Here is a 9,643-nt window from a genome sequence, read left to right as displayed (position 1 = left end):
ACTAATTTCAGACCCTCTTGACTCTGCACTGCCCACCGCACACATCAGTGCCCAGACCCGACAGCTTCCACCTTTATTTATTAGTATTGTTATTATTATCACTTATTACGTATAAATGGTAAATGTTTTTCTGACGTTCTCTCACCGCGCAGGTGCATAGAGTGACCCAGGCTCCTCCCCAGGCTGGGCTGGGGGGCAGCGGCTCTTGCAGGATGGGAGTCGGCTGGGCTGGGTCTGGATAAGTTGTGAGCAACTCCTTCAGAGGTTTCCTTGCACTTGGAGCCTTCAGCGAGTCAGTTCCGTCGTAAGGCCTGAAAAGAGCATTTCAGATTGGAGCCCCTTCAGACGGTTTGCCTGAGCTGAGGCCTCTGTAATTCTGCCTCCTCATTTGCTTTGAAAAACTCCAACCTGTGCTTTTAGGCCATTTATTCAATCCAGTACCTTGAGGGGTTGCAGCATCTGCAGTTCAGAAAGTGAGACATTCTCATAGCAAGGTTTATCTCAGGCCTTTGTCCCCTATTCCCTTTTTTAAGGACTTGTCCAAAAAAGAAATGTCTAGCAAAGTTTTCTAAATAAAATCGGTATCAGAAGGAATTGGGGTTTCTTCTCTTGTTCAAACAGTTGCTTATACATGTGTTATTATCCAGAACCATTTTTGGCACCTAAAAGTGGTCAGGGTTCTCACACCACTACCCACCCAAACCATGTGCTTTGGGGGAGGGGTTGGAGGAGGGCAGGGCCCAGAAAGGAGCCTAGACTTCATTTAGGTTAAATCTATGCTCTTCTAGAAAAGGAAACTGAATTCTAGAGAAGTCTCAGTCAAAGGTTGGGATTAGAATCCAGCATTCTCTGCGTTACACCACACCTTTGACTATTAGTTTCTGTTCTTCAGAGGAGCAACATATAATTCCTGAAGACTGCCTTCTGGTCAGCCTTTGCATAAGAAATGAGACAGCTCAAAGAACTGCTGCTTCTCATAAATGAAGCCGTTGGTTATTGCTCTGAGGGGAAAACAAGGCTAAATGACCCTGGTGCCTGGGTTCCACTGTCAGAGCCGTCACCCGAGTCCTTGGAATGACAGACTGTCTTCTCTAGCATCGGCCATTTCCCTGCTGGCAAATTAAGGGAAATGACTAAGCTTTGCTGCTGACAGCAGAGGATTTTGAAGACAGGAATGCAGTGATAGTGTTTATTACAACTGGGAACCTGGAAGGAAGGCAGGAAGTGGTTAACAGGATGGATGGAGACCCAGGTGACAAGCGACGCGGAGGAGAGAGCTGGCGTCAGGGCAGAGCAAGGATGACCCCGGGCTGTCCCCTGCTAAGATCACCGCCCCATCCCTGCTGAGAGGCATTTCCTCATGTCTAGGCTGGAGTCATGGCCCTCAGGACTGGTGACTCTGGGTGGATCAGCTTCCCAGTCATCTCAGAGAACTGTGTTTTCATCCATCAACCCATTCATCTTTCTGTGTATTTACTCTCATCCCTCCTGGTTCCAGAAAGGATTTGAGGTAGCTCAAATAAAATGTAACAAAATTATCTAACTTAGAAGCAAGAAGGGGGACTTCCCTGGCGGTCCAGTGGTTAGGACTCTGCACTTCCACTGCAGGAGGCATGGGTTTGGTCGGGGAGCTAAGATTCCCACATGCCGCTCGGGGCAGCCAAAAAGAAAAATAAATTTTTAATTTAAAAAAAGCAAGAAGGAAAGAAGGAGGAAAAACAAAAGGGAAGGACTCAAAGGTATTCAGGAATGCGACTAAAAGTGAATACTTCAAAATTCATTTTGTGATCGTTCATCCAGCGGCACAAATGCGATTTATGTACTTTTCTGTATGGATTTATGGATGGGAATTTTAAAAATACATTTACAAGGGGGCTGCCCTGGTGGCGCAGTGGTTGAGAGTCCGCCTGCCGATGCAGGGTACACAGGTTCGTGCCCTGGTCCGGGAAGATCCCACATGCCGCGGAGCGGCTGGGCCCGTGAGCCATGGCCGCTGAGCCTGCGCGTCCAGAGCCTGTGCTCTGCAACGGGAGAGGCCACAACAGTGAGAGGCCCGCGTACCGCAAAATACATAAATAAATAAATAAATAAATAATGAAATAAAATACATTTATAGCTCTCTACACCTCTGGCGTGTCTGAGAGACATTTTTAGGGTACCTGGGGGAGTGTATGAGCCACTTCCCATGTCTTCTCTTTCCAGCAACTCGCCCTAAATATTGCTTCTCTCACCTGAGCTTTGAAACAACATCAAGTGGCCTTGAGGCTGACCCTGCTCTCTCGGCCACGTGTTGAAGTGCAGGGCTTCCCTCCAGAAAATGCAGACCTGGCCATCTTTGAGCTGACTTCTTATAAAATCAAGCATTTTGAAAAGGGAGAGTCTTTAAATGCCCAACAAAGGGACCACCTGGTTAATCTGAGCAGAAGCAGGAATTCCTCAGGAAGAAAGGAAGATGCAGGAACTGGTTTTCCACTGGGCGTTTATGTGATGTCCCATAACTCAATCTATAAACCAAGTCCAAAGGGCTGGGCTCTGTTTAAGAGGCTGGCACTGCAGGCCTGTCAGGAGGATGACGTGCCTGGGAATCTGTACCATCCACCATGCGGGCAGGCCCCTGGGAATCAGCCTCACTTCTCCCCCTGGCTCCTGCTGGGTGAGGGAGGCCTGTGGAGGATGCAGCCCAAGCAGGGATCTCCATAGCCCCACTGGCTCCCTCCTCCAACCACTGAGCTACCCAGACTGCTCTGGTCTCCCTGCTGCCTCAGCCTTGGTGACAACTCAGGAGCTGTGTGGTCCAGGAGTCCCAAGGAGGCGGAGAAGAGGCTTGAGTTCACAGAGCCTCACCGATAGGGGCGTGTGGATGTCTGGCATTGAAAGCAACCTTCTCGCTTTACAGGTGAAGGAACTGATTTTAGAGAGAAGGAGAACTTGCCGAGGGCCATGCAGTGAGGGACACAGCCAAGATGGGGTCCACGCGTACCCTCACTTTCTCCGTCTTTCTCTCTCTCTCTCTCTCTCTATCTTGCTCTTGCTCTGGGTCGCACTCTTTTTCCAGGAAGCACCTGACTCAACACATCTAAGCCCACGTACAGTAGCATCTGCTGACCTAACATGCCTCCCCAGATGCTACCAGGGAGAACCCAAGTCCTGGGGAGGCCCTGCCTCACTGTCCCATGGGGGCCTAGTGGGCCTCCCAGATGCAGTCATTCCTCACATGGAGCTCTTCAAATCACAAAGCACTTTCTCACTCATGTCTCACCATGATTGTTCCAAGAACGTCTATTCCCAGCCATCAGCAGAGGGGTGGGGGTGGTAAGAGCAGGGCCACGATAACCCAGGGGACATCTGGCCATTGCACTAGGATGAGTGAGATTCCAGGCTTGGTGCCAGAGGATGAGCTTTCTCTTCGTGGGCAGGGACTGGGCAGCAGGTAGCTGCTGCAGAACACGCGGGCTGTGTTCCTAGTTAGAGGGGAGCCTTGGACTCTGCCACAGCACGGACTGAACCTGGGGCTCAGACGCGACCTCGCCAGGGTGCCCTCCAACCACGAGTCACGAGCACAACCAGCCAAAATGCGCTTCTACAAAGTGTGGTGCAGGCAGTAGGAACAAACATGGGCTCGGGGACACCTGGACAGGCACTTAGACTGATTCTCCACTCGTTCTGGGAAAAGGCCCTTTCTGTAGCTGCTTAAGTGTTAGGAGGGAGATGAGCAGGGTCAGTCATTCAAGGGCAGCCTGGGGTGGGCGGGGAGGAGGGGACAGGGATGTGTCTTTGAAAGGACGGAGGTAAATGGACAAGGAAGGGAAGTGATTTTTTCAGGTCCTAGACTCTGGGTTTCTGTAGCATCAGAGTGGGAGTGACCTCCTGGTCCAGACCCCCATTTTACAGATGCGGACACTACAGCCCAAGGAGGGAAAAGAACTCACAGTCACATCGCTGGTCAGTAGCAGAGTGAGGACCTGAGCCCTAGGCGGGGGGCTGGGTATCTAGAAGAAGAGGCACAAGAAGAGGGGAGGAAAGCAGACGCACACTTTGGCCGGGGACCAACCCTCTAAGGACTGTGTGGGAACCTAGGATTGAGCTTTTCCAAAGCAATCTGGGAATATAAACCCCTGGGAGGCCCTGCTGGCCAGTGAGAGCCCTCCTCCCCGGAAAGAGCAAACTGCAAAAAGCCTGCTGTTGGGACGGCTGGTTTTATGTTTGAGGATGTGGATTGACCCCAGGGCATTAAGGACCCATGCTGACACAGAGCCTGCAAATTGCTCTTCATCTCTGTGCAGATCAGCTCAACAAGGCCACAGCCAGTGTCTCCAGCGGCCAGAGTCTGGGCAGCAGGGTACACCCATATCCACCCAGTTCAACCCAGGGCGGGGTCGAGTAATCCCAGGCCATGTGAGGGAGAAGGGAGCTTAAAGGACATGGAGCAGCCTCACATCTGTCTCCATCAAACACTGGAATTCCTTCCATCTCAGGGCTGCGCGGCCACAGCTTGAGCAGCTCACAGAGGACTCATGGTCCCACGTGATGGTCACGCCAACCCTGGGAGCAAGCGTCTCCTCCACCACCCACCCTGTGTTTCCTGCCAAGTGGTCCTCGTTCTGTCTCTTGAGACCCCATGGAACAAATCCCTTCCTCTTCCCCATCCCAACCCTTGAACTGGCTAAACACAGAGATCAGCCCCCCAAATCCTCTCCTTTCCAGGCTGAACACCCCGGCTCTCTCAACCAGTTTCCCTGTGACTGGGTCCCAGCCCTTCATCAGCTCTCCCTCCCACCCTTCGTCCTAGTCATTTTCTTCTACACTCTCTCTACTAGGTTAATTATTAAGTCTGGCTCCCCAGGACTGAACATAACATTCAAGGTGAAGGCCAACATCTCAAAGCACCCTCCTAGAGACCTAATCCACATGCCCTTTCTCCTTCCTGTTACCTCGGGTTTAGACCCTCTGTTCCAAGCTTCAGAGACACACACACGAAGGCCACACTTGCTCAGAGAACAGTTATGGGAACCTGTGCTCATAATTAAATGTGTGGCAAATCCTGACTTTCCAAAACCTTAAAAAGGAAGAACATTTAACTCTCTAAAGGCAGTGGGGTCAAAGGTGAACTCCCTTAACAGCACAGCATGGGTCGTAGCTGACCTCTGTCGGGTCTGATTCTGCAGGCCAGCGTAGATGTGACATATTCATTGAGGAGAGCTAACTCTGAGCACCTACTAGACCGAGTAGCAACATGACAGAGAGGCTACTTAACCACACAGCTTTGACCCCGAGGAGCCCAGTTAAGCAGATCCATACACATAGAATTATAGTAAAATATGCTAGATGCTGTAATTGAGGCATGGAAGTGGTAAAAGTTAGTTTCCTGTTGCTCTTATACCAAATGATCACCAACCCAAAATGGGTCTCACTGGACTAAAATCAAGGTGTCAGCAGGGCTGGGTTCCTTCAGGAGGAACTAGGAGAGGATCCACTTCCTTGTCTTTTCCAACTTCTAAAGGCTGCCTGCATTCCTTGGCTCATGGTCCACTTTCTCCATCTTCAAAGCCAATAGCATCATTGTCACATCTTCAAATCTCTCTCCAGCCTCCTGCATCCTTTCACTTATAAGAACCCTTGTGATTACATTGGGCTCACCTGGATAATCTTCCCATCTCAAGGTCCTAAAGCTAATCACTTCTGCAAAGTCCCTTTTGCCGTGGAAGTTAACCTATTTACACATTCATAGGGGACTAAAACATGGACATCTTTGGTGGCCACTATTTTGGTCATTATGTTCCACAGAGAACAACTAACTCTGCCTGTGGGAATGGATCCTTTAAGGCTCTGTAGTTTTGCAGGAGCACCCTGGCATAAAAGGGAAAAGAGATTTACAAGAATGAACTTGTACAAGACATGGGGACAGGATAGCCTGGCTACTTTTTGTGCCCTTCCCCAACTTTTTTTAGATTGCTTTTCTTTATTTCCTTTTCCAGAAAGAGCCTGATTGCCTCTAGGGTTGTGTGATACGTTACCTATCAAGGCAGCTTGTTTCTTCCTATTGACAGATCTGAACAGAGAACCCTGATGTTTTCATCATCACTGGAAATATTAACAGACCTTACGTTGCCCAGGAGTTACTTTAATTGAACCAGAAAGGGTGCTAGGCAGTGGGAGGGTCATGGCACACAGGGGTCTGATGCAGTCAGGAGGTTCTCTGAGGTTCATCTTCAGGTAGACTCTGTTCCACCTAAATGCTCCTGGGCAGGTCGCCGGGCCAATACCTTATTAGAATGATAGCACTCCCAAAGCTGGGTGGGCTGCAGAGTTTCACTGATGCCATCTCCTCTACTCTTGTGCTACAAATCAACTGAAAAGAGTTTAAACTGAGGCTGACTTTGACCTTGAGTTTGAAGGGGGCAAAAACTCAGAAATAACGACATTTTCTGTTTCTCTTCTGATGTCACTGTGGACATGAATTGCTAGGGGATTAGGAGCCAGGGAAGAGGCCCAACTCTCTGCCTTCTGTCAAGCTGGGGTTCTGGCGGGCCTCAATCTGGCAGCTCCTGCTGCGGCAGTTAAGGGGAGAACGTGGGAGCTCTGGGCTGCGGGGCCTGTGGAAGGAGGACAGGACCATGGGAAAGGCTTGTGCAGAAGACACATCCTGCATCCCTTTATCTCTTTGCAACTTCTGTTGATGTTTTTCATTCGTGGGTCTTCTTTGGGCCAAGTGCGACTGTTCTGGGTTTGGCTCCGGGATGCGGAGGTGGTAGATCGAGAACCACCCTGCCCCCACGGTGTGCCAAAAACAGGGGACCCTTCGGGACAGAGCTCCAGCTTACAGTGCACTTTTACATCCATTGGACTCCTATACCACCCCAGGAGGATGCGGAAACTCAGTCAGTGGCATTGCTCAGACCCATATCTGAGACCAACTCTCTGTCTTTCCCACCACACAACGGTGCCTCCCGTGGGCTCTAGACAGCTCCTGCTGGGTCAGGGCCATGCTTGCATCCACTCTCAGAATGACCTGCACTTGGATTTCTACCTCCTTCCTCTCATTCCCTTCCCCTCTCAACTACCTCTCTCCCAGCCTTTTTTCTTCCCTCTTTCTCTCTCTTTATTCTCTCTTCTTTTCTCCTTCTTAGCAACCAAAGCCCCTACAAATAACTCTCAGCTCTCGGGAGCCCCTAATAGGCTTAAGGGACTAGAAGGCTGAGGTCAGGATGTCGACAACCACGAATGAGTGTCCTCCTGGTGCTTGCCTCCCCCGATCAGTAGGTCCTGGGTTGAGCAGGTCACCCGTCCACACCAGGAGAAGCAGTGGGGGAGGGGGCTTGGAATAGTCTAGGCCAGAAGCCAGGAGACAGCTCTGGCTTGAGCTCACAGACAGCTCTGCCGATCATAACCTTAGGTACATTACTGCTCCACTCTGGACCTCAGTTTTCTCATTGATAAAATGGGATAACAATACCTACCTCCCAGGGCAGTTGTAAAGGTTAGGAAAATTGATTTCATGGTACCAGGCATGTATTATATATTTAATAAAGCTTGGTTGAATGCTGCAGCAGCTGGAACACAGAACCATCCCAAGCAGTGGACTTGAAAATATCAATATCTGTGTTGGGGTGATAAAAGCCAAGAAGCACCTGGAAGCATCAACAGAGAGGTGGAAAGGAATGGAGGAAGAGTGTCACTGGGAAGAAGCTGTTCATTGTTTTTCCCCCTGGGCATCTCAGGCTCCCCGGTACCCTGGATCCAGCCACTGAACTCAATTAATGCTTGTCTCTTCATGATGCGATGAAATCAACTTGTAACATTCCAGATGCCTAATGAGGGTGGGCACAGCTACTGAGCAGTGAGTCCTGGAATCTCCCTGCCTTCGGCACGCCCTGGTAGTAATGGTGATTTTTTAAAGCTGGGAAGCCCAGAGTGACTTCTCCCAAAGCAGACTTGGTCAGTACCCATGTCAGCAGAGACTCAGAGCCCAACCTGCCATTGTTCCAGAAAGAGAAGTCAATTACAACATGCTGGGGTGGGATGGGGGCAGAGAGACTGGAAACTTGGAGAATAGAAATGGAAAGACTTGCAGTTAAACATGCAAATTGCTTGTCCCCAATTATCTCCTCTCCCTCCAAGGACCCCACTTAGATGGTAACAAAGGAATTGAAATGATAAACCCACTACATCACAGGGAATGGAAAAGGATTATCAATGGACTAGAGATTTCAACACATTTATGGAACAGAACAGTTGAAGGTAGCTGAGCAGGGAGATCTCATTTTCTTTACAGAGCCCCAGAGAGGTTTGAAAATTGATTACACCAGGTACAATGCAGGATAGGTGTGTGTGAGACGGGGGAGTAAAAACCAAGGCGTTATTTGAAAGCTACTATATGGAACATTTGTCTTTGCTCCCACACCTAGGAAAACAAACAAGTTATTTTTTTTAATTACAATGTTCTAGAGAAAACAACCCTCCATGAACATTCTGGCTTGTAGAGGTTCCCAGTATAATACTCAGCCTGCTACCCCAGAACCCAAACATGAAACTTGCCATGTGTACAGAGCTCTCTGATGGTGACTTTTATTCCCTCCCTTTTAAAATATGAGCCAACAACCATGGATTTAAGGGAAGCAAACAACAATCAACAACAAATCCCAGAGAAAATAGATATAGCTCAGAAAGGAAAAGGTAACTTTAAAAACTACAAAATTTTAAACCCTAGCATCCTACCAAAAGAGACTGCATCCATTAAACAAGAGTAAGAATCTATAAAAAGGAACAATTAAAGAACAGGCAGCACAGAAATTAAAAATACAACTGCAGAAATTAAAATTTTAATTAAAGTGTTGGCAGACAGAGTTGAGAAGTCTCCAGAAAGTAGAAGAGAGAGATTTCAAAGACAAGACACAAGAGAAGATATAAATAAATAAATAAATAAATAAAGGATTAAAAGAGAGGCAAAAAAATTATCAAGGAAATAGTGTATGATAATTTCACAAAACTTAAGGACACAAGTCTCCAGAGGACCCTGGATGTTTCCAGCCATGTGAATGAAATAAAGAGGAATACATAGCACATCATATTGACAGCAGAACACAAAAGACATAGAGAAGATCTTAAAGGCTCCCAAAAAGAAAAAAATGAGTCAGCTGTAAATAATGACAATGAATTCTTACCAGTAATCTTGGTGCAAAAGACAATTTGAATTTAGAATTCTATTCCCAGCTAAACTAGCAACCAAGTATGAGTGGGGAATAAAGAAATTTTCAGGTAAGGACTTGGAAAATAGGATACCCTCTGTATCCCTTCTCCTAGGAAGTTATAAGATGGGAGAGCACACTAGAAAGAGGAAGACATGGAATTTAGGAGATAGTGGATGCAACCAATGAAAGCCATGGAGAGGAGTTCCCAGAGGCAGCTGGGTAGAGGTTCAGAGCGGTTTCCACAAATTCTAGAAAGATTAAGGAAGTGCTAGAAAGGAAATGTAGTTACAATGTACTACTTGACACTACAGTAAACAATATTTTCAAAGAAACAATAACATCAACTCCCTTTTATTCATTTTCAACAACCACCAAAATGTTAATTACAGTAAGAGAACATAAAAGTCATCAACCTCGACACAGTCCTTAAGGGAAATTTACACCCCGAAAAAGAA

Source organism: Hyperoodon ampullatus, assembly GCF_949752795.1.
Source record: "Hyperoodon ampullatus genome assembly, chromosome: 5".
Lineage (NCBI taxonomy): Eukaryota > Metazoa > Chordata > Mammalia > Artiodactyla > Ziphiidae > Hyperoodon > Hyperoodon ampullatus.
Note: the sequence above shows the minus strand (reverse complement) of the source record.